This window comes from Cherax quadricarinatus, unplaced genomic scaffold (genome assembly GCF_038502225.1).
Source record: "Cherax quadricarinatus isolate ZL_2023a unplaced genomic scaffold, ASM3850222v1 Contig821, whole genome shotgun sequence".
Lineage (NCBI taxonomy): Eukaryota > Metazoa > Arthropoda > Malacostraca > Decapoda > Parastacidae > Cherax > Cherax quadricarinatus.
The window spans coordinates 34,252-62,045 of NW_027195847.1; the positions used below are offsets into that span (position 1 = coordinate 34,252).

A 27,794-nucleotide genomic window follows, 5' to 3' on the forward strand; every position below is an offset into this window, starting at 1 on the left:
AACAATCATAGTACTAGTGGGAGACAACAATCATAGTACTAGGGGGAGACAACAATCATAGTACTAGGTGGAGAGAACAATCATAGTACTAGGTGGAGAGAACAATCATAGTACTAGTGGGAGACAACAATCATAGTACTAGGGGGAGACAACAATCATAGTACTAGGTGGAGAGAACAATCATAGTACTAGGTGGAGAGAACAATCATAGTACTAGTGGGAGACAACAATCATAGTACTAGGGGGAGACAACAATCATAGTACTAGGGGGAGACAACAATCATAGTACTAGGTGGAGAGAACAATCATAGTACTAGGTGGAGAGAACAATCATAGTACTAGTGGGAGACAACAATCATAGTACTAGGGGGAGAGAACAATCATAGTACTAGGGGGAGAGAACAATCATAGTACTAGGTGGAGACAACAATCATAGTACTAGGTGGAGAGAACAATCATAGTACTAGTGGGAGACAACAATCATAGCACTAGGTGGAGACAACAATCATAGTACTAGGTTGAGAAAACAATCATAGCACTAGGTGGAGACAACAATCATAGTACTAGTGGAAGACAACAATCATAGTACTAGGGGGAGACAACAATCATAGTACTAGGGGGAGACAACAATCATAGTACTAGGGGGAGACAACAATCATAGTACTAGGTGGAGACAACAATCATAGTACTAGGTGGAGACAACAATCATAGTACTAGGTGGAGACAACAATCATAGTACTAGGTGGAGACAACAATCATAGTACTAGGTGGAGAGAACAATCATAGTACTAGGTGGAGAGAACAATCATAGTACTAGTGGGAGACAACAATCATAGTACTAGGGGGAGACAACAATCATAGTACTAGGTGGAGAGAACAATCATAGTACTAGGTGGAGAGAACAATCATAGTACTAGTGGGAGACAACAATCATAGTACTAGGGGGAGACAACAATCATAGTACTAGGGGGAGACAACAATCATAGTACTAGGTGGAGAGAACAATCATAGTACTAGGTGGAGAGAACAATCATAGTACTAGTGGGAGACAACAATCATAGTACTAGGGGGAGAGAACAATCATAGTACTAGGTGGAGAGAACAATCATAGTACTAGGTGGAGAGAACAATCATAGTACTAGTGGGAGACAACAATCATAGTACTAGGGGGAGACAACAATCATAGTACTAGGTGGAGAGAACAATCATAGTACTAGGTGGAGAGAACAATCATAGTACTAGTGGGAGACAACAATCATAGTACTAGGGGGAGACAACAATCATAGTACTAGGGGGAGACAACAATCATAGTACTAGGGGGAGACAACAATCATAGTACTAGGTGGAGACAACAATCATAGTACTAGTGGGAGACAACAATCATAGTACTAGGGGGAGACAACAATCATAGTACTAGGTGGAGAGAACAATCATAGTACTAGTGGAGACAACAATCATAGTACTAGGGGGAGACAACAATCATAGTACTAGTGGAGACAACAATCATAGTACTAGGGGGAGACAACAATCATAGTACTAGGTGGAGAGAACAATCATAGTACTAGAGGGAGAGAACAATCATAGTACTAGTGGAGACAACAATCATAGTACTAGGTGGAGACAACAATCATAGTACTAGTGGGAGACAACAATCATAGTACTAGGGGGAGACAACAATCATAGTACTAGGGTAGACAACAATCATAGTACTAGGGGGAGACAACAATCATAGTACTAGTGGGAGACAACAATCATAGTACTAGGGTAGACAACAATCATAGTACTAGGGGGAGACAACAATCATAGTACTAGGGGGAGAGAACAATCATAGTACTAGGGGGAGACAACAATCATTGTACTAGGGTAGACAACAATCATAGTACTAGGTGGAGAGAACAATCATAGTACTAGTGGGAGACAACAATCATAGTACTAGGGGGAGACAACAATCATAGTACTAGGTGGAGAGAACAATCATAGTACTAGGGGGAGACAACAATCATAGTACTAGTGGGAGACAACAATCATAGTACTAGGGTAGACAACAATCATAGTACTAGGGGGAGACAACAATCATAGTACTAGGGGGAGAGAACAATCATAGTACTAGGGGGAGACAACAATCATAGTACTAGGGGGAGAGAACAATCATAGTACTAGGGGGAGAGAACAATCATAGTACTAGGGGGAGACAACAATCATAGTACTAGGGGGAGACAACAATCATAGTACTAGGGGGAGACAACAATCATAGTACTAGGGGGAGACAACAATCATAGTACTAGGGGGAGACAACAATCATAGTACTAGGGGGAGATAACAATCATAGTACTAGTGGAGACAACAATCATAGTACTAGTGGGAGACAACAATCATAGTACTAGGGTAGACAACAATCATAGTACTAGGGGGAGACAACAATCATAGTACTAGTGGGAGACAACAATCATAGTACTAGGGGGAGACAACAATCATAGTACTAGGGGGAGACAACAATCATAGTACTAGAGGGAGACAACAATCATAGTACTAGGGGGATACAACAATCATAGTACTAGGGGGAGACAACAATCATAGTACTAGGGGGAGATAACAATCATAGTACTAGGGGGAGACAACAATCATAGTACTAGTGGGAGACAACAGTCATAGTACTAGGGTAGACAACAATCATAGTACTAGGGGGAGACAACAATCATAGTACTAGGGGGAGACAACAATCATAGTACTAGGGGGAGGCAACAATCATAGTACTAGGGGGAGACAACAATCATAGTACTAGGGGGAGGCAACAATCATAGTACTAGGGGGAGAGAACAATCATAGTACTAGAGGGAGACAACAATCATAGTACTAGGGGGAGACAACAATCATAGTTCTAGGGGGAGACAACAATCATAGTACTAGGGGGAGAGAACAATCATAGTACTAGGGGGAGAGAACAATCATAGTACTAGGGGGAGAGAACAATCATAGTACTAGAGGGAGACAACAATCATAGTACTAGGGGGAGAGAACAATCATAGTACTAGGGGGAGACAACAATCATAGTACTAGGGGGAGACAACAATCATAGTACTAGGGGGAGACAACAATCATAGTACTAGGGGGAGACAACAATCATAGTACTAGGGGGAGACAACAATCATAGTACTAGGGGGAGAGAACAATCATAGTACTAGGGGGAGAGAACAATCATAGTACTAGGGGGAGACAACAATCATAGTACTAGGGGGAGAGAACAATCATAGTACTAGGGGGAGAGAACAATCATAGTACTAGTGGGAGAGAACAATCATAGTACTAGTGGGAGAGAACAATCATAGTACTAGTGGGAGAGAACAATCATAGTACTAGTGGGAGAGAACAATCATAGTACTAGTGGGAGAGAACACAACTTTGTAGTACACACAGTCAGTGGCCAGGCTTCAAACACCTGTTATTGTAGAACAATAAAGGAATGGAACAAACTGTCTGCACATGTCAGTCATAACATGAACCAGTTCTTGGAGACAATCAAAAGATAATGAATGTAGCGACAGAAAGGGAGGAGAATGATTTTTTATATTTTAAGCTAACACACTCGTAAATATAAATGACTCATTTTACTTTATTCCTGATATATCTCCTTTATAGTACAATAATAAGATATTTTCTCCTTTATAGTGGAATAATTAAGTATTAAAAGGACTTCAATGGAAATTAGTCACTGTGTCTGACTTTTTTGTGACATCCCAGGTTGTGTTTTCTGTGACATCCCAGGTTGTGTACAGTAAGTAAGTAAGTAAGTAAGTAAGTAAGAAAGTAAGTAAGTAAGTAAGTTTATTCAGGTATACACAAATACAGTTACATAGAATTATCATACATAGCAGCATATGTGTAGACAACCTGGGATAACACAAAAAAGTCAGACAGACTGACTTATTTCCATTGTGGTCCTTTCATTTGTTGCTATATATGATAATCTATGTAACTATAATGTATACCTGAATATAAAGGCAGTTTTAGCATGTACACCAGATTGTTATACTCCATTGTACAAACATGTGTCAGGCTGAAATAAAATTATTATTATTAGCATTATTATTGTAATTTTGATTACTGGGTCTAAAAATAAATTAACATAAAAGTGTACCCTTGGAAATACGTTTTCTCTGGTAAGTGTCACTTTCCATTTTCTATGATATAAGGGTCACTGTCCTCCTGATACCGTTACTCTCTGTCACTGTTGCTGTATAGCCCTTGTGGCTTAGCGCTTCTTTTTGATTATAATAATCTGTCACTGTTGATTAATAATAACACTGACCTACTTATGTACCTACTCATTTATCTACTAACCTAATTACATTCATACTTACCTAATTACATGCCTGCTTAATTACATACATAATTATTGACCTACTTATCTAAATATCTAGAGACTGGACGCTACTCCCACGAGCCCTCCTAGGGCGGGGAAGGTCCAAGAGCCAGAGCTCGCTACCACCTGCAGTTCACAAGGCTGCCATCCCCACGAGCCCTGTGAGGGTGGGGAATGAGGCTAGGCCTGGGGACAGTTGGTCCCAGAATGTGGCTAGGCCTGGGGACAGTTGGTCCCAGAATGTGGCTAGGCCTGGGGACAGTTGGTCCCAGAATGTGGCTAGGCCTGGGGACAGTTGGTCCTAGAATGTGGCTAAGCCTGGGGACAGTTGGTCCCAGAATGTGGCTAGGCCTGGGGACAGTTGGTCTCAGAATGTGGCTTGGCCTGGGGACAGTTGGTCCCAGAATGTGGCTAGGCCTGGGGACAGTTGGTCCCATAATGTGGCTAGGCCTGGGGACAGCTGGTCCCAGAATGTGGCTTGGCCTGGGGACAGTTGGTCCCAGAATGTGGCTAGGCCTGGGGACAATTGGTCCCAGAATGTGGCTTGGCCTGGGGACAGTTGGTCCCAGAATGTGGTTAGGCCTGGGGACAGTTGGTCCCAGACCGGGAGAATACCGGCGAATCAAGAACAACAACCTACTTTACCTACTTACTTACCTTCATACAGACCTACTTAAGTACTTATCTTCATACATACATACTTAACTACCTACTTACCTGCTAACATTCCTACTTACCTACCTATTTACCTACATAACTACCCACTTACCAAAATATGTACTTACCTGTTTACCTACCTACTGATTTAACTACCTATTTACTTGCCTATTTATGTACCTATGTACCTACCTACTTACCTACCTCCTTACCTTCCTACTTACTTATTTACCTAGATAAGATAAGATAATCCTACCTACCTACCTACTTACTTATCTAAATACCTACTTACCCTTCTACTTATCATCCTATTTACCTACTTACCTGCTTATCTACTTACATACCTACCTATTTACCTACTTACTCTCCATCTTATCTTCCTTCTTACCCACTTTCTTACCTACCTGCCAACTCAACTACCTACCTATTTGCCTACTTATTCTTCTATTTACCTACCTACCTACTTACGTACCTACTTACTTGCCTACTTACCTATCTACTCACCTGCCTACCTATTTAGCTACCTACCTACTTACATACCTATTTTCTCTCCTAGTTACGTACTTTCCTACCTACTTACCTACTATTTTACATACCTACCTACTTAAGTGCCTACATACCTACTTCCTCACTTACTTACCTACATGCTTACCCTCCTACTTACCTACCAACTTTAATACCAACCTATTTACCTACCTACCTATTTACCTACCTGCCTATTTACCCTTCTACTTATATAATTTCCTATTTACTTACGTACCTACTTACCCTGTTTACTTAGCTACTTACCCTCCTGCTTACCTACTTGCCTATCTACCTACTTACCATCCTGCTTACCTACTTGCCTATCTACCTACTTACCATCCTGCTTACCTACTTGCCTATCTACCTACATACCATCCTGCTTACCTACTTGCCTATCTACCTACTTACCCTCCTGCTTACCTACTTGCCTATCTACCTACTTACCATCCTGCTTACCTACTTGCCTATCTAACTACTTACCATCCTGCTTACCTACTTGCCTATCTAACTACTTACCATCCTGCTTACCTACTTGCCTATCTAACTACTTACCATCCTGCTTACCTACTTGCCTATCTAACTACTTACCATCCTGCTTACCTACTTGCCTATCTAACTACTTACCATCCTGCTTACCTACTTGCCTATCTACCTACTTACCATCCTGCTTACCTACTTGCCTATTTACCTACTTGCCTATCTACCTACTTACCATCCTGCTTACCTACTTGCCTATCTACCTACTTACCATCCTGCTTACCTACTTGCCTATCTACCTACTTACCATCCTGCTTACCTACTTGCCTATCTACCTCCATACCATCCTGCTTACCTACTTGCCTATCTACCTACTTACCATCCTGCTTACCTACTTGCTTATGTACCTACATACCATCCTGCTTACCTACTTGCCTACCTACCTATATATTTACCCTTTTACCAATTTGTTTTACCTTCTTACCCTCCTACTTACCTACCTACTTACCCACCTACTTACATAGTGGGCTACACTGCTGTCGCCCATCAGTGTGGGTTAAGACGTCAGTGGGAGGGTGTGTGCGCCTCTCCTATCACCGTTATACCAAGAATATACACCGCTATACCTCGCTCTCTGGATATACTATATACTTGTGGGTATACTAAATATTTTTAGGTAGGCTATACACTTGGGTGTATCCACACTAGTGAGTATACTAAACACTTAGGTATATCCACACTTTGGGTATACTGTACACCTGTGGGTATACTATACACCTGTGGGTATACTATGCACTTGTTTATATATTATACACTTGGTAGTAAACTATACACTTACGTGTGTACTATACACTTGAGGGTATACTATACACTTGAGGGTAAACTATACACTTGTAGGTATACTATACACTTGAGGGTATACTATACACTTGAGGGTAAACTATACACTTGTAGGTATACTATACACTTGAGGGTATACTATACACTTGAGGGTATACTACACACTTGAGGGTATAATATACACTTGAGGGTATACTATACACTTGAGGGTAAACTATACACTTGTAGGTATACTATACACTTGAGGGTATACTATACACTTGAGGGTATACTACACACTTGAGGGTATACTATACACTTGAGGGTATACTGTACACTTGAGGGTAAACTATACACTTGTAGGTATACTGTACACTTGAGGGTATACTACATACTTGAGGGTAAGCTATACACTTGTGGGTATACTATACTCTTGTGCGTATACTATATACTTGAGGGTATACTATACACTTGAGAGTAAACTATCCATATGTGGGTGTACTATACACTTGTAGGTATACCATATACTTGATCGTATACTATACACTTGTAGGTATACCATATACTTGATCGTATACTATACACTTGTGGGTATACTACAAACCTATATATTTACTGTAGTCGATATACCAACCGTGTTATACCCGGAAACACACCTCTGGGTATACTGTATAAATCTGTATATACCTTGGAGAATATTCCAGCCATAAACTGCCCGGATATACACGTCCAGGTATACAATACGTTTCTGGGTATACCAAATACAATCTTGTATACATAAGTGCTAAAGGAATATATATGAGATATACCAGTATGATGTAAGTATTATTATTATTATTATTATTATTATTATTATTATTATTATTATTATTATTATTATTATTATTATTACAAATGTTTTTAATTTGAATACATTTCTGTATATCTCTCAGTGTATATACACTAAGAGGTGTATATGTCAGTGTATATACACCGAGAGATGTATCTCTCAGTGTATGTACACTGAGATGTGTATATCTCTCAGTGTCTACAGACCCAGATGTGCATACCTTAGTGTATATACTCTGAGGGATCTATATCTCTGTGTATATTCACTGGGAGGTGTATATTTCTCAGTGTATATACAGTGGGAGGTGTATATTTCTCAGTGTATATACACTGGGAGGTGTATATTTCTCAGCATATATATATAGGGAGGTACATAACTCTCAGTATAAATACACTGAGAGTTGTATATTTCACTGTGTATATACGACGAGACGTGTATATCTCTCAGAGTATATATTGTGACAGGTGTTTGTCTCTGTATATATAATGACAGGTGTAGATCTGTGTATATATACACTGAGAGACATATATATCAGTGTATAAATACTGAGAGATGTATATATGTCAGTGTATATGCACTGACAATTTGTATTTCCCAGTATGTAGAGGATACACACTGAGATATTCTCGTAGAGGCGAATATCTCAGCGTATATCCACTGAAAGGTGTATAACTAAGTGTATATACTGTGAAAGGTGTATATATCAGTGTATATATAATGACAGGTGTATATCTGTATGTATATACGCTGAGAGACATATATATCAGTGTATATACACTGAGAGATGTATAAATCTCATTGTATATGCACTGAGAGGTGTATATCTCTCAGAGTACATACACTGACAATTTGTATTTCCCAGTATGTATACACGTAGAGGTGAATATCTCAGTGTGTATGCACTGATTGGTGTATATCTTTGTGTATATACACTGAAATGTGTATAGTTCAGTTTATGTACACTAAGAGGTGTATTTCTCAGGATATATGCACTGAGATGTATATTTCTGAGTGTATATACATGCATCGGGAGGTGTATTTCTGAGTGTATATATATGCATCGGGAGGTGTATTTCTGAGTGTATATATATGCATCGGGAGGTGTATTTCTGAGTGTATATATATGCATCGGGAGGTGTATTTCTGAGTGTATATATATGCATCGGGAGGTGTATTTCTGAGTGTATATACATGCATCGGGAGGTGTATATCTCATAATATATATACACAGGAAGGTGTATATCTCTGCGAATAAATACTGAGAATTGTATTTATCAGTGTATATGCACTGAGAGGTGTATATATCGGTGTATATCTCAGTTCTCAGTATATGTACCGAGAGGTGTATATCTCTGCGCATGTACACTGAAAGGTTTGTATATATATATATATATATATATATATATATATATATATATATATATATATATATATATATATATACAAAGAGGTATGTATGTCTCAGTGTATATACATTGGCCGTATATACACTATATATATCATACCATATACCACTGTGTATATATCAGTGTATATTAGAGATGTATATCTCCGTGTATTTACAAAGAAACGTGATATATCTGTGTATATACTCTGGAAGGTGTTTGTAACTTAGTGTATATACTCTGGAAGGTGTTTGTAACTTAGTGTATATACTCTGAAAGGTGCATATCTAAGCGTATATACACTGAGAGGAACGTATATCTTAGTGTATATACAATGAGATATATACACCTGTCAATAGTTCAGGAAGACACAAGAACCACCACTAGGGTATATTAGACAATGTTTGAGTCCTGGGACCTGGAAAATGTTTGAGTCCTGGGTCCTGGAAAATGTTTGAGTCTTGGGTCCTGGAAAATGTTTGAGTCTTGGGTCCTGGAAAATGTTTGAGTCTTGGGTCCTGGAAAATGTTTGAGTCCTGGGTCCTGGAAAATGTTTGAGTCCTGGGTCCTGGAAAATGTTTGAGTCTTGGGTCCTGGAAAATGTTTGAGTCCTGGGTCCTGGAAAATGTTTGAGTCCTGGGTCCTGGAAAACGTTTGAGTCCTGGGTCCTGGAAAATGTTTGAGTCCTGGGTCCTGGAAAATGTTTGAGTCTTGGGTCCTGGAAAATGTTTGAGTCCTGGGTCCTGGAAAATGTTTGAGTCCTGGGACCTGGAAAATGTTTGAGTCTTGGGTCCTGGAAAATGTTTGAGTCCTGGGTCCTGGAAAATGTTTGAGTCCTGGGTCCTGGAAAATGTTTGAGTCCTGGGTCCTGGAAAATGTTTGAGTCCTGGGTCCTGGAAAATGTTTGAGTCCTGGGTCCTGGAAAATGTTTGAGTCCTGGGTCCTGGAAAATGTTTGAGTCCTGGGTCCTGGAAAATGTTTGAGTCCTGGGACCTAGAAAATGTTTGAGTCCTGGGTCCTGGAAAATGTTTGAGTCCTGGGTCCTGGAAAATGTTTGAGTCCTGGGTCCTGGAAAATGTTTGAGTCCTGGGACCTGGAAAATGTTTGAGTCCTGGGTCCTGGAAAATGTTTGAGTCCTGGGTCCTGGAAAATGTTTGAGTCCTGGGTCCTGGAAAATGTTTGAGTCCTGGGACCTAGAAAATGTTTGAGTCCTGGGACATGGAAAATGTTTGAGTCCTGGGTCCTAGAAAATGTTTGAGTCCTGGGACCTAGAAAATGTTTGAGTCCTGGAACCTAGAAAAAGCTTGGGCACTTGGACCTAGAAAACGCTTGGGCCCTGGGACCTAGAAAACGCTTGGGCCCTGGGACCTAGAAAACGCTTGGGCCCTGGGACCTAGAAAACGCTTGGGCCCTGGGACCTAGAAAACGCTTGGGCCCTGGGACTTAGAAAACACTTGGGCCCTGGGACCTAGAAAACGCTTTTGCCCTGGGACCTAGAAAGTGCTTGGGCCCTTGGACCTAGAAAACACTTGGGTCCTGGGACCTAGAAAACGCTTGGGCCCTGGGACCTAGAAAACGCTTGGGCCCTGGGACCTAGAAAACGCTTTGGCCCTGGGACCTAGAAAACGCTTGGGCCCTGGGACCTAGAAAACACTTTCGCCCTGGGACCTAGAAAACGCTTGGGCCCTGGGACCTAGAAAACGCTTGGGCCCTGGGACCTAGAAAACGCTTGGGCCCTTGGACCTAGAAAACACTTGGGTCCTGGGACCTAGAAAACGCTTGGGCCCTGGGACCTAGAAAACGCTTGGGCCCTGGGACCTAGAAAACGCTTGGGCCCTGGGACCTAGAAAACGCTTGGGCCCTTGGACCTAGAAAACACTTGGGTCCTGGGACCTAGAAAACGCTTGGGCCCTGGGACCTAGAAAACGCTTGGGCCCTGGGACCTAGAAAACGCTTGGGCCCTGGGACCTAGAAAACGCTTGGGCCCTGGGACCTAGAAAACGCTTGGGCCCTGGGACCTAGAAAACGCTTGGGTCCTGGGACCTAGAAAACGCTTGGGCCCTGGGACCTAGAAAACGCTTGGGCCCTGGGACCTAGAAAACGCTTGGGCCCTGGGACCTAGAAAACGCTTGGGCCCTGGGACCTAGAAAACGCTTGGGCCCTGGGACCTAGAAAACGCTTGGGCCCTGGGACCTAGAAAACACTTGGGCCCTGTGACCTAGAAAACGCTTGGGTCCTGGGACCTAGAAAACGCTTGGGCCCTGGGTTTCGATCGCTTCTAAGACCCAGAGATTTAAAAGTGACAGTACATATACAGGGAGAGTGAAGTGTGAGTGACACAGTGACATGATGAATAATATACTGAGATGAGGACAGGTAGACAAGTAGGTCATGTCACTCCTGTGTTGTTAGGTTAGATTGTGGGAACTTGTGAGATGCTGACTCAGTGAGTGACGTGGCTAATAAAGACCACTTTATTCTGTCTTCACAAGCTTCCTCTCCTTTACTTATTTGTAAAGTGTTAAGTGAGTGTAAGAAAAGTAGTGACCTTTTCCCCATATACACACTAGAAGATACTTGATGTGAGTCCAGCAGAGGCAGTAATTCCCTGAATCTACCAGACTCTTGACTTCTGTAAGATTTCTCTCTCTTGGATGTCTGGTGAATGAAGGAATGGTTCCTGTAACCAGATGGAAGATATCAATAATCCCACCATACATTCTAGGTGTTCCTGTGTTCATTATGGCTTCCCAAACTAGTATGTAAGGTGACCCGTGGCTGGGTTGGTAGCGCACTCACACACTGAGTTCCGTGTTTCAATACTCATTACTGGTGGAAATATTAGATGTTTTCTTAAGACTCCTGCTGTCCCTGTTCACCTAGCAGTAGATAGGTACCTGGGTGTTAGTCACCTTACTCCTGCTGTCCCTGTTCACCTAGCAGTAGATAGGTACCTGGGTGTTATCCGAAATACTCTGCATAACCGAGTGAGATATCAGCTCTCAGCTTTGAGTTCTTATTCCCACAAGTGCTGATACCAGAATGAAGAACCTGTGTCTAGTAGACGTCAGTTCTCCATGCTGGTTCAGAGATGTTGGCTTTATAAATATCATAAGATAAGATTTTGTTTATATTTTAACACGTTGGGTTAGCCACCCAGAATGACCTAGGAAAGTCAGTGTGTCACCGGGGAGTGTCTTATCTCCACAGTGGTCCTTCAGTCTTGTCCCCCAGGATGCCACCCACACTAGTCGACTAAAACCCAGGTAGCTACTGTACCTAGGTAGCTACTGTAGCTAGGTGTACCTACGTACTTATTAATGATTGAAGCCTTCAGGCATAAATGCTAATTAATACGTTAGTCTGTGTAAGGGCGCGATACAACACTCTCGCCAGCCCTGTGACCACGACCCTTAATTATTTACACGGTAGAATTCGGTACCAAACAAATTCCCACATAGGTGATGCTCTGCCTGGGTGAGTATGTTAATGTTTTTAAAAATTAGTATCTTCCAGTGTTGTGTTCTATGGTGTCTGTGACGGGGATCAGTGAGGCTTCCAAACATCGTCGACGTCTAAGATCTTGTTGATAAATTAGACACATGTGCAACATCTGGGTATCTTTATTGTAGACGTTTCGCCATCCAGCGGCTTTATCAATACAAATTCCAGACATAATTTGAAGACATTAGAATTATATACAGAAGATGAGGTAATCAGTCCCTCAACCTTGGAGTTGGTGTGAAGAACACCGTAGTCGTGGAGATTCTGGACGAACAGTGCAACTTGTCTAAGATCTTCTTCAGTGAGGATGAGTTGTGCCTCATCCCAATTCATCAAATGTCCCATGGAGTCCCTGTGGAGGACACAGGTGTACCTTAAGTTGTCTCTGTTGCTATCGTTTACATGTTGCTTGAGGTGGACCTATACATTTCTGTCTCTCTTACATATTTCTTGGGACAGTATACATAAGTGATGATGTAGACGCCGGTTGTTGATGTTAGAGGTGTGAGGCTACGTTACATAGTGAGGTCTTTGATAGATGACGTGTTTATTGTTGAAACTATGTTGTTAGTAGCGAGTATTCTTGGCAACATCACCACATGGAAGATGAACTGCTTTACTGACTTTTCCATGGAGGATTTGTTGATGCTAACTTGTGTCTTGAGACTCCAATCCCGAATGAAGAATGATGGAAACTGAAGACGTGTGAAGACTTGTGTTATGTAGGTACATTCTTCAAGGGTACAAGGGTTGGAGATGCGAAAAGCTCCCAGGAAGACGCCAATGAGGACACCTCTTTTAGTGCGGGTGTCTTGGTGCGAATAGAAGTGTATGAGATCGTCCATGTTGGTAGGTTTTCTATCCACTTTGAAGAGAAGTTTGTCACTGTCGGGAGACCTGCACAGGAGTACGTCCAGGAAAATAAGTTTGGGCATCTTTTCCGAGTTCAAGTGTAAACTTTATTGATGGTTGGACAGCACTGATCTGGTTACTCCTTCATGATAAAGTTGACATGTTAGCCAAGAAGAGTACCCAGAAGGAGAATGTAGAATATAACTTTGGTATATCTGTGTCTAGCATTAGGAATAATATTAGGAGAGAAGTAAATAATGAAAATTATTGTTATAGGCTTAGGCTTTGTTACAAGTACTGACTGATGTTGTAGTGGTCAGACTTAGGCTTCGTTACAAGTACTGACTGATGTTGTAGTGGCCAGACTTAGGCTTCGTTACAAGTACTGACTGATGTTGTAGTGGCCAGACTTAGGCTTGGTTACAAGTACTGACTGATGTTGTAGTGGCCAGACTTAGGCTTGGTTACAAGTACTGACTGATGTTGTAGTGGCCAGACTTAGGCTTGGTTACAAGTACTGACTGATGTTGTAGTGGCCAGGCTTAGGCTTGGTTACAAGTACTGACTGATGTTGTAGTGGTCAGGCTTAGGCTTGGTTACAAGTACTGACTGATGTTGTAGTGGTCAGGCTTAGGCTTGGTTACAAGTACTTCTGGCAGTTTGGGAGACACACAGATGATGATCAAACTAAATGTAAATTATGTGATCAGACATATGGTCACTGTCTTGAACACTATGTGCTTAATTGTCCACTTATTGAGGAATACAGAGACAGACAGTATAATAACCTATGTGACATGTCAAGATATCTTATTAATGAAAATAAGATACCAGATATATTAAGCAAATTTCCTAAATTTGCTTGTAACAGATAAGTGAACTGTAGATATGTAGATAAAAAATAATCCATATGCACACCTGTTAACCCTTTTGGGGCCTAGTTCCTAGGCCTTTTGTGTATCCACATGCTCTCACGCTACCGTCCACAGGATGGATATGGGGTGCACAATAAACTAGCAACTTCGGTGGCAAAATCTAATATGATGTTGTTGATGACCACCTGGATATTGAAACCAATATAACGCCAACATATCTTAACAAAGGAAACGGTGTTGGGAATGATGGTAGTGAATTCCTCTGTCTCTAGGTTCTTCATGATGTTAGTGAGCACAGCACTGAGAGGGCTGCCCATTGCCATCCCAAGTTTTGTTTGTAACGCTTGTCTTGATACTTGAAGAAGTTGAAACTAACACAGCTATCCACTAGACTGATGGATTCCAGAAGATGTAATGTGAAGTCGTGGATATCGGTGAGCCTCTGTCTCGGAATATTTATTGCAGCATCAGCAGGAACATTGGTAAAAAAGGCTGTGACATCGAAAGAAGCCATGCTTCTGTTTTTGACATTCAGGTTGATAATGCTAGAGAAAACGTCACCTGAGTGTTTGTAGCCTGACTGATGGTGCCTAGAAGTGCTGAGAGATATTAAGCAAGGTGGGCAGCTAATGTGTGTCGTGCGCTCCCAGTGCCCAGAGTGGCAGGATATAATGGGATGCCAGGCTTATGTACAGGAATGCATCTACATAACATGAGCCATCACACGTCTTCAGTTTTAATCCTTCTTCATCCAAGTTGTAGACTTAAACTCCTCCTGTTCTTCACCATTCTCTTATGTATAGACTGATGAAGCCACTGTGTGGCGAAACGTTTCCTCAATAAAGATACCCAAGAGTTGCACATGTGTCTAATTTATCAACGTGTCGGTTCCCTGAACCACTCATCTACAATCCTGTCACACACTGCAACTTCTTGGGATCTTAATACAGGAAATTCTTCACTTGCAACATAAATATACGACCTACTTCTACACTGGACAAATGTGACACCACCTACGACTGCTGCACCTCACCTGCCTACTGTACATAAGCCACTTCTTCGCACATATGCTGTATTCTTTTCAAAATTGATGGACTGATTATATCGACTCAAGACTGAGGGACTGATTACCTCAAACTCCTCCTGTTCTTCACCATTCTCCTTTGTATGGACTGATGAAGTCACTGTATGGAGAAACGTTTCCTCATTAAAGATACCCAAGAGTTGTACTGACTTTAGGTGCCTGTCCAGTGCCCTCTTGAAGACAGCCAGGGATCTAGTGGTAATCCCCCTTATGTATGCTGGGAGGCAGTTGAATAGTCTTGGACCCCTGACACTTATTGTGTTATCTCTCACCTATGTGGGAATTTATTTGGTACTGAATTCCACCGCCAAGTTCGTATGTAAATAATTTAGGGTCGTGGTCACAGGGATGGCGAGTGTTCTAGCGTACCCATACAGAGATTAATTATTGATTAACAGATTTAGGCCTAGAGAAAAATTTATGTAGGCTTGAATCATTAGTATATAATATTAGAATTAACAATGTAGATTCAGATATTAATTTTGTTATATTTAGAGGAGAGATTAGGCCTGGTAGGCAACGCTGTCGCCTCACACACTGAGTGTTCGTAGTTCGATTCTCCGTTGGGCGTGTTTCCTTACACCTAGTGTCACTGTTCACCTAGCAATAAGTAGTTACCTGTTAGTGGACTGGTGTGGGTAGCATCCTGGGGGGCAAGATTGAAGGACCACAGTGGAAATAAGACAACCAAACCTCAATGATGCACTGACTTGCTTGGGTTATCAGTGGTGGATAACATTCTGGTACCAACACTTGTGGGATTAACATTCTGGTACCAACACTTGTGGGATTAACATTCTGGTACCAACACTTGTGGGATTAACATTCTGGTACCAACACTTGTGGGATTAACATTCTGGTACCAACACTTGTGGGATTAACATTCTGGTACCAATACTAGTGGGATTAAGAACCTAAAGAAGCCCAGAGCTTATATCTCACTCGGTCTACAAAAATATTCACCTGGTAGCCAGTGAATAAGAAGTCAGAAACCTTCCCAGAGTACCGAGGATATACAGTCACTACACCAGGCTTCCATCATCACATTATTCTGGTTTCTTACACAGAAATTGGGGGTCGTCATTATTTTGGAGAACGTAAGGTATTTTAAACTATAATTTTTAGAGGGTAGGACTAGTAAGCCAGCGGAAGGCCTCGATCACATGACAAAAAGTTACCAATAACTCACTACAGTTGTGACCGGGTGTGGAAGTGTGAATTGCTCATTACTCTATAATTTGTTCATGATTGTAGCCATGTATAAACGTAAGTAACCATTCTTACAGGATTCATTACCTTTGTAACTTGTGAGTTCATTACCTTTGTACCTAGTTCAGCTATCAAAACTTTGGGAGCCCGGTCCCTGGACCCATTACGTACCTCTGTAATCTGTAAATACCTTTGTAACTTGTCATGATTGTGACTAGACCTACCTGGAGTTCATTACCTTTGTAAATTGTGAGTTCATTACCTTTGTAAATTGTGAGTTCATTACCTTTGTAAATTGTGAGTTCATTACCTTTGTAAATTGTGAGTTCATTACCTCTGTAACTTGCTCAGCTATCAAAACTTTGGAGTCCAGTCCCTGGACCAATTATGTACCTCTGTAATCTTTTGACTACCGCCCACAGGATGGGTATGTGGTGACTACCGCCCACAGGATGGGTATGTGGTGACTACCGCCCACAGGATGGGTATGGGGTGCATAATAAACATATTAAACTAACTAACTCACCCACTGACTATAAACCCAGAAATACTAATCTTAATCTTAAAATAATAAATCCTAACTAGTCATAAGTTTGCCTATGATACTCCAATATAGACACTTTGTATTGTGCCAAAACAAAAACATTCACATTGTTAAACTCACAAATTATGATGTAGTCACTTAGCCTTAATACCATAATCTGTAAGGATTTAATGTTAAGAATTAATCTAAGTCTGCTCGAAATGCCTAGCCATGCTAGGTGTCCTAGTGGCCCCCTCTGTAATGCCTAGCCATGCTAGGTGTCCTAGTGGCCCCCTCTGTAATGCCTAGCCATGCTAGGTGTCCTAGTGGCCCACTCTGTAATGCCTAGCCATGCTAGGTGTCCTAGTGGCCCCCTCTGTAATGCCTAGCCATGCTAGGTGTCCTAGTGGCCCACTCTGTAATGCCTAGCCATGCTAGGTGTCCTAGTGGCCCCCTCTGTAATGCCTAGCCATGCTAGGTGTCCTAGTGGCCCCCTCTGTAATTAGTATTTTATAACATGTAAACCACACAATACCCAAAACCTGTAAACCCCACATTGTAACCCTTATAGAGAATAAACTTGAATTGAATTGAAGTTGGTGCCCCGTGGCCTGGTAGCAAAAGGTCTCGCTTCACACGGTGGTGTCCGGGTTCGATTCCCGGCGAAGGGGTGGAAATATCGGACGTGTTTCCTTACACCGGTTGTCTATATTGACTCAGCAGTAAAATGGGTACCTGGGTGTTAGTGGAGTGGACTGGTGTGGGTCGCATAATGGGTGTTAGTGAACTGGTGTGGGTCGCATCCTGGGTGTTAGTGGATTTGTGTGGGTCGCATCCTGGGTGTTAGTGAACTGGTGTGAGTCGCATCCTGGGTGTTAGTGGACTGGTGTGGGTAACATCCTGGGTGTTAGTGGACTGGTGTGGGTCGCATCCTGGGTGTTAGTGAACTGGTGTGGGTCGCATCCTGGGTGTTAGTGGACTGGTGTGGGTGGCATCCTGGGTGTTAGTGAACTGGTGTGGGTGGCATCCTGGGTGTTAGTGAACTGGTGTGGGTCGCATCCTGGGTGTTAGTGAACTGGTGTGGGTCACATCTTGGGTGTTAGTGGACTGGTGTGGGTGGCATCCTGGGTGTTAGTGGACTGGTGTGGGTCGCATCCTGGGTGTTAGTGGACTGGTGTGGGTCACATCCTGGGTGTTAGTGAACTGGTGTGGGTCACATCCTGGGTGTTAGTGGACTGGTGTGGGTGGCATCCTGGGTGTTAGTGGACTGGTGTGGGTCGCATCCTGGGTGTTAGTGGACTGGTGTGGGTCACATCCTGGGTGTTAGTGAACTGGTGTGGGTCACATCCTGGGTGTTAGTGAACTGGTGTGGGTCGCATCCTGGGTGTTAGTGGACTGGTGTGGGTCACATCCTGGGTGTTAGAGGACTGGTGTGGGTCGCATCCTGGGTGTTAGTGGACTGGTGTGGGTGGCATCCTGGGGACATAACAAGGGACTTTCTATATAGTAGTAAGTCATTGATGTCAACTATGGTCTGTATAACTTGTACATGTACTTGTATACCTTGTACATGTACTTGTATACCTTGTATACATATTACTCGGGTAGATAATTTCCAGTAGATCCTTCGTGTGTTAGCCCAAATCACCGACCTGTATGTTTTAAATAAGTGACCCACTGATCAGATCAGACTGGTCCGAACCCTCGACTGGTCCGAACCCTTGACTGGTTTCAAACGGATTCGTTGGACAATAAAGCAGACTGTAAATGGATGGGGTTGTAGACGCCCTTATCAAACACAAACAATAAATATAAAACAAACGTACACCGGTAAGCTGTCCTAATATACAAGTACAGTTAGAAATAGAAATACAAATAGCTAGAGCTTCATTTAAGGAGGTTATTAATAGAGTATTCAAGAGGTTGCTAGTAGAATTACAGTAAATCAACCATTCAAATCATTATGAAGCTGTGTGTAGTCTGCAATCAATCAAACAAACGGGCTTCAACATGGATGAATTGCCATTTTTGTGGAAATTGGTGTCACGCCCCTTGTGCAGATATCCAAGAACTAGCTACAAGCAGTATTAAAACAGGGAAGTGTTTTTGGGTATGTCCAAATGAGGAAAATCTGTGGACTAAAATCACAAGGGTATTAAAAGAGGACAACATCAAAGCTGCTTTCATAGAAAACCTGGAAGCTTTCTACAACAGATGGGAACATAAAAAGTCTGGGTTGAATGGTACTGCCCTTGATACTGGCCATGTAGTCAGAAACTGTAAGGCTGGAGGTGATGTCCTGGTAGTCAGTAAATGTGGGGCTGATAGTGCTGTCCTGGGAGACAGTAATGGTGAAGCTGGAGGTGCTGTCCTGGGAGACAGTAATGGTGAAGCTGGAGGTGCTGTCGTGGGAGACAGTAATGGTGAAGCTGGAGGTGCTGTCCTGGGAGACAGTAATGGTGAAGCTGGAGATTTTGTCCAGGTAATCGAGAATTATACGCAGGAAGGAATGCATATAAATGACCTCATAGGGGACAGGAGCCGTAGTGGGGAAACAAGTGTAGTCAAAGATAAGATAAAACCAATATTGCAAACTAGAAATACAACAGGAAATAGCAAACAACAGGACTCCACTAGCAATAGTGAGGATATATTACCAAAAACAACTGGTGGGAGCTCCATTGTTGGTGCTAGGGAGGATAGGAATAAGACAGGTAAACATGCACCAACAGCAAATACAGTCACAGAAACCCAAGGCAAATGGTAACCAAGCCTGTGCACATACTATGCACTTGGTATCTGCAGACATGGGAAATCTGGAAAAACAGATGGGACGTGCAACTATGACCTCCCTAGAAAATGCCGTGCCCATATGACAACAGGAAAATGCAAACTCCCTTCCTGTAAGCCTTTTCACCCTGAAATGTGTACCTCTTCAGTACAGGAAAGACTGTGCTATAACTTAAATTGCCAGGCACACTATCTAAAGGGGACAAAAAGATACAAAACATCCAGGCCATGGGAAAGCCTGGGTAGCCACAGCCACTTAAGAGGGAGAGGTTTTTTAGTGCCAGGAAGGAAAAAAAACTGGCAGGAAATGGCAGAAATCGTACACCAAATCCAGTCATTCCTGGAGTGGAACCACAGTCGATGGCCTCCACTCCAAACCATCAGATACAGATACTAATGCCGGAAAAAAGTCCCCCCCAAGTACCAACAATAGTACCAGTCCGATGACATTCTTCTTTGTAAATATACAGGGTCTAAAGTCAGCAAAAACAACAAAATACCTTTCATCCATGGACTACTTGCAGAGGCAAATGCAATGTTCGCGGCTTTCACTGAGACCCACATAAAGGATCACTTGGACAACGAAATATGGCTCCCAGGTTACAACCTATACAGATGTGACAGAGTGAACAGGAAAAAAAAGGGGGGGGGGTTGGCCTGTACATTGCAGAGTCACTTGTTTGCACAGAACTGTTTAATGCCTCAAATGATGTAGTGGAAGTTTTAGCAGTAAAGATCGAGAACCAAAACCTAGTCATTGTGGTAGTCTACAAGCCTCCGGATGCAACATCCCAGCAATTCCAGGAACAGCTGTTAAAAATTGACCACTGTCTGGAAAATCTTCCAGCTCCTGCACCCAACATCTTGCTCCTGGGGGATTTCAACTTAAGGCACCTAAAATGGAGGAATATAGCAAATAATATTGTTGCAGTAATAACACCAGGAGGCAGCTCTGATGAAAACTCACACTCACACGAGCTTTTAAATCTCTGCACAAAATTCAATTTAAACCAGCAAATAATAGAGCCTACTAGACTGGAGAATACACTAGACCTCATCTTCACTAACAATGATGATCTGATAAGAAATGTCACCATATCAAAAACAATATACTCAGATCACAACATAATTGAGGTTCAGACATGTATGCGTGGAGCCCCAGACCGACATAATGAGACTAGTCACGAGGGAGCATTCACCAAATTCAACTTCAATAACAAAAACATAAAGTGGGACCAAGTAAACCAAGTCCTAACCGATATAAGCTGGGAAGATATACTAAGCAACACAGACCCCAACTTATGCCTAGAACAGATTAACTTGGTGGCACTCGATGTATGCACAAGGCTTATTCCTCTAAGAAAAAGGAGGAGTAGATGTAAAATAGAAAGAGACAGGCGCTCCCTTTACAGGCGACGGAAAAGAATAACAGAGCGGCTAAAAGAGGTCAATATATCTGAAATGCGTAGGGAGACACTGGTCAGAGAAATAGCAAGCATCGAACTTAAGCTAAAGGAATCTTATAGGAGTCAGGAATCGCGGGAAGAACTAAAAGCCATAAATGAAATCGAAAGAAACCCAAAGTATTTCTTCTCCTATGCCAAATCAAAGTCGAGAACAACGTCCAGTATTGGGCCCCTACTTAAACAAGATGGGTCCTACACAGATGACAGCAAGGAAATGAGTGAGCTACTCAAGTCCCAATATGACTCAGTTTTTAGCAAGCCGCTAACCAGACTGAGAGTCGAAGATCAAAATGAATTTTTTATGAGAGAGCCACAGAATTTGGTTAACACAAGCCTATCCGATGTTATCCTGACGCCAAATGACTTCGAACAGGCGATAAATGACATGCCCATGCACTCTGCCCCAGGGCCAGACTCATGGAACTCCGTGTTCATCAAGAACTGCAAGAAGCCCCTATCACGAGCCTTTTCCATCCTATGGAGAGGGAGCATGGACACGGGGGTCGTCCCACAGTTACTAAAAACAACAGACATAGCCCCACTCCACAAAGGGGGCAGTAAAGCAACAGCAAAGAACTACAGACCGATAGCACTAACATCCCATATCATAAAAATCTTTGAAAGGGTCCTAAGAAGCAAGATCACCACCCATCTAGAAACCCATCAGTTACACAACCCAGGGCAACATGGGTTTAGAACAGGTCGCTCCTGTCTGTCTCAACTATTGGATCACTACGACAAGGTCCTAAATGCACTAGAAGACAAAAAGAATGCAGATGTAATATATACAGACTTTGCAAAAGCCTTCGACAAGTGTGACCATGGCGTAATAGCGCACAAAATGCGTGCTAAAGGAATAACAGGAAAAGTCGGTCGATGGATCTATAATTTCCTCACTAACAGAACACAGAGAGTAGTCGTCAACAGAGTAAAGTCCGAGGCAGCTACGGTGAAAAGCTCTGTTCCACAAGGCACAGTACTCGCTCCCATCTTGTTCCTCATCCTCATATCCGACATAGACAAGGATGTCAGCCACAGCACCGTGTCTTCCTTTGCAGATGACACCCGAATCTGCATGACAGTGTCTTCCATTGCAGACACTGCAAGGCTCCAGGCGGACATCAACCAAATCTTTCAGTGGGCTGCAGAAAACAATATGAAGTTCAACGATGAGAAATTTCAATTACTCAGATATGGTAAACACGAGGAAATTAAATCTTCATCAGAGTACAAAACAAATTCTGGCCACAAAATAGAGCGAAACACCAACGTCAAAGACCTGGGAGTGATCATGTCGGAGGATCTCACCTTCAAGGACCATAACATTGTATCAATCGCATCTGCTAGAAAAATGACAGGATGGATAATGAGAACCTTCAAAACTAGGGAGGCCAAGCCCATGATGACACTCTTCAGGTCACTTGTTCTATCTAGGCTGGAATATTGCTGCACACTAACAGCACCTTTCAAGGCAGGTGAAATTGCTGACCTAGAAAATGTACAGAGAACTTTCACGGCGCGCATAACGGAGATAAAACACCTCAATTACTGGGAGCGCTTGAGGTTCCTAAACCTGTATTCCCTGGAACGCAGGCGGGAGAGATACATGATTATATACACCTGGAAAATCCTAGAGGGACTAGTACCGAACTTGCACACGAAAATCACTCACTACGAAAGCAAAAGACTTGGCAGACGATGCAACATCCCCCCAATGAAAAGCAGGGGTGTCACTAGCACGTTAAGAGACCATACAATAAGTGTCAGGGGCCCGAGACTGTTCAACTGCCTCCCAGCATACATAAGGGGGATTACCAACAGACCCCTGGCAGTCTTCAAGCTGGCACTGGACAAGCACCTAAAGTCGGTTCCTGACCAGCCGGGCTGTGGCTCGTACGTTGGTTTGCGTGCAGCCAGCAGCAACAGCCTGGTTGATCAGGCGCTGATCCACCAGGAGGCCTGGTATATACTTGTATACCTTGTGCATGTACTGGTATACCTTTTATATGTACTTGTATACCTTGTACATGTACTGGTATACCTTGTACATGTACTTGTATACCTTGCACATGTACTGGTATACCTTGTACATGTATTTGTATACCTTGTACATGTACTGGTATACCTTGTACATGTACTTGTATACCTTTTACATGTACTGGTATACCTTGTACATGTACTTGTATACCTTGTGCATGTACTGGTATACCTTGTACATGAACTTGTATACCTTGTACATGTACTGGTATATCTTGTACATGTACTTGTATTCCTTGTACATGTACTTGTATACCTTGTACATGTACTTGTATACCTTGTTATGGACTTGTATACCTTGTACATGTACTTGTATACCTTGTACATGTACTTGTATACCTTGTACATGTACTTGTATACTTTGTACAAAAACTTGTATACCTTGTACATGTACTTGTATACCTTGTACATGTACTTGTATACCTTGTACATGAACTTGTATACCTTGTACATGTACTTGTATCCCTTGTACATATACTAGTATACCTTGTACATGTACTTGTATACCTAGTACATTTACTTGTATACCTTGTACATATACTTGTATACCTTGTACATGTACTGGTATACCTTGCACATGTACTTGTATGCCTTGTACATGTACTTGTATACTTTGTACATGTACTGGTATACCTTGTACATGTACTTGTATACCTTGTACATGTACTGGTATACCTAGTACATGTGCTTTTATACCTTGTACATATACTTGTATACCTTGTACATGTATTTGTATAGCTTGTACATGTACTGGTATACCTTGTACATGCACTTGTATACCTTGTACATGTACTGGTATACCTTGTACATGTACTGGTATACCTTGTACATGTACTGGTATACCTTGTACATGCACTTGTATACCTTGTACATGTACTGGTATACCTTGTACATGTACTGGTATACCTTGTACATGTATTTGTATAGCTTGTACATGTACTGGTATACCTTGTACATGCACTTGTATACCTTGTAAATGTACTGGTATACCTTGTACATGTACTGGTATACCTTGTACATGTACTTGTATACCTTGCACATGTACTGGTATACTTTGTACATGTTTACCTGGAGTTTACCTGGAGAGAGTTCCGGGGGTCAACGCCCCCGCGGCCCGGTCTGTGACCAGGCCTCCTGGTGGATCAGAGCCTGATCAACCAGGCTGTTGCTGCTGGCTGCACGCAAACCAACGTACGAGCCACAGCCCGGCTGATCAGGAACTGACTTTAGGTGCTTGTCCAGTGCCAGCTTGAAGACTGCCATGGGTCTGTTGGTAATCCCCCTTATGTGTGCTGGGAGGCAGATGAACAGTCTCGGGCCCCTGACACTTATTGTATGGTCTCTTAACGTGCTAGTGACACCCCTGCTTTTCATTGGGGGGATGGTGCATCGTCTGCCAAGTCTTTTGCTTTCGTAGTGAGTGATTTTCGTGTGCAAGTTCGGTACTAGTCCCTCTAGGATTTTCCAGGTGTATATAATCATGTATCTCTCCCTCCTGCGTTCCAGGGAATACAGGTTTAGGAACCTCAAGCGCTCCCAGTAATTGAGGTGTTTTATCTCCGTTATGCGCGCCGTGAAAGTTCTCTGTACATTTTCTAGGTCGGCAATTTCACCTGCCTTGAAAGGTGCTGTTAGTGTGCAGCAATATTCCAGCCTAGATAGAACAAGTGACCTGAAGAGTGTCATCATGGGCTTGGCCTCCCTAGTTTTGAAGGTTCTCATTATCCATCCTGTCATTTTTCTAGCAGATGCGATTGATACAATGTTATGGTCCTTGAAGGTGAGATCCTCCAACATGATCACTCCCAGGTCTTTGACTTTGGTGTTTCGCTCTATTTTGTGGCCAGAATTTGTTTTGTACTCTGATGAAGATTTAATTTCCTCATGTTTACCATATCTGAGTAATTGAAATTTCTCATCGTTGAACTTCATATTGTTTTCTGCAGCCCACTGAAAGATTTGGTTGATGTCCGCCTGGAGCCTTGCAGTGTCTGCAATGGAAGACACTGTCATGCAGATTCGGGTGTCATCTGCAAAGGTAGACACGGTGCTGTGGCTGACATCCTTGTCTATGTCGGATATGAGGATGAGGAACAAGATGGGAGCTAGTACTGTGCCTTGTGGAACAGAGCTTTTCACCGTAGCTGCCTCGGACTTTACTCTGTTGACGACTACTCTCTGTGTTCTGTTAGTGAGGAAATTATAGATCCATCGACCGACTTTTCCTGTTATTCCTTTAGCACGCATTTTGTGCGCTATTACGCCATGGTCACACTTGTCGAAGGCTTTTGCAAAGTCTGTATATATTACATCTGCATTCTTTTTGTCTTCTAGTGCATTTAGGATCTTGTCGTAGTGATCCAATAGTTGGGACAGACAGGAGCGACCTGTTCTAAACCCATGTTGCCCTGGGTTGTGTAACTGATGGGTTTCTAGATGGGTGGTGATCTTGCTTCTTTGGACCCTTTCAAAGATTTTTATGATATGGGATGTTAGTGCATGTATTCGTATACCTTGTACATGTACTGGTATACCTTGTACATGTACTTGTATACCTTGTACATGTACTGGTATACCTTGTACATGTACTTGTATACCTTGTGCATGTACTGGTATACCTTGTACATGTACTTGTATACCTTGTACATGTACTGGTATACCTTGTACATGTACTTGTATTCCTTGTTCATGTACTTGTATTCCTTGTACATGTACTTGTATACCTTGTTATGGACTTGTATACCTTGTTCATGTACTTGTATACCTTGTACATGTACTTGTATACCTTGTACATGTACTTGTATACCTTGTACATGTACTTGTATGCATTTTACATGTACTTGTATAACTTGTACATGTACTTGTATACCTTGTACATTTACTTGTATACATTGTACATGTACTTGTATACCTTGTACATGAACTTGTATACCTTGTACATGTACTTGTATACCTTGTACATATACTGGTATACCTTGTACATGTACTTGTATACCTTGTACATGTACTTGTATACCTTGTACATGTACTTGTATACCTTGTACATGTAGTTGTATACATAGTACATGTACTTTAATACCTTGTACAAGTACTGGTGTGCCTTGTACATGTACTTGTATACCTTGTACATGTACTTGTATACCTTGTACATGTAATTGTATACCTTGTACATGTACTTGTATACCTTGTACATGTACTTGTATACCTTGTACATGTACTTGTATACCTTGTACATGTACTTGTATACCTTGTACATGTACTTGTATACCTTGTGCATGTACTTGTATACCTTGTACATGTACTTGTATACCTTGTACATGTACTGGTATACCTTGTACATGTACTTGTATACCTTGTACATGTACTTGTATACCTTGTACATGTACTTGTATACCTTGTACATGTACTTGTATACCTTGTACATGTACTTGTATACCTTGTACATGTACTTGTATACCTTGTACATGTACTTGTATACCTTGTACATGTACTTGTATACCTTGTACATGTACTGGTATACCTTGTACATGTACTTGTATACCTTGTACATGTACTGGTATACCTTGTACATGTACTGGTATACCTTGTACATGTACTTGTATACCTTGTACATGTACTTGTATACCTTGTACATGTACTGGTATACCTTGTACATGTACTGGTATACCTTGTACATGTACTGGTATACCTTGTACATGTACTGGTATACCTTGTACATGTACTTGTATACCTTGTACATGTACTTGTATACCTTGTACATGTACTGGTATACCTTGTACATGTACTTGTATACCTTGTACACGTACTGGTATACCTTGTACATGTACTTGTATACCTTGTACATGTACTTGTATACCTTGTACATGTACTTGTATACCTTGTACACGTACTTGTATACCTTGTACATGTACTTGTATACCTTGTACACGTACTTGTATACCTTGTACATGTACTTGTATACCTTGTACATGTACTTGTATAACTTGTACACTGTATACTTGTATACCTTGTACATGTACTGGTATACCTTGTACATGTACTTGTATACCTTGTACATGTACTTGTATACCTTGTACATGTACTTGTATACCTTGTACATGTACTTGTATACCTTGTACATGTACTTGTATACCTTGTACATATACTTGTATACCTTGTACATGTACTTGTATACCTTGTACATGTACTTGTATACCTTGTACTTGTACTTGTATAACTTGTACTTGTACACCTTGTACTTGTATACCTTGTACATGTACTTGTATACATTGTACATGTACTTGTATACCTTGTACATGTACTGGTATACCTTGTACATGTACTTGTATACCTTGTACATGTACTTGTATACCTTGTACATGTACTTGTATACCTTGTACATGTACTTGTATACCTTGTACAT

General features: G+C 41.9%; 1 protein-coding gene across 1 annotated transcript in view; it reads left to right on the forward strand.

The window, feature by feature from the left end:
• The first annotated feature begins 6,566 nt into the window (after positions 1 to 6,566).
• LOC128699495 (uncharacterized) overlaps positions 6,567 to 27,794 on the forward strand; it is a 57,849-nt gene continuing 36,621 nt past the window's right edge. The window contains exon 1 of the mRNA XM_070080711.1: positions 6,567 to 6,672. The gene's annotated coding sequence lies outside the window, so the exon portion shown is untranslated. The remainder of the gene's footprint in view (positions 6,673 to 27,794) is intronic.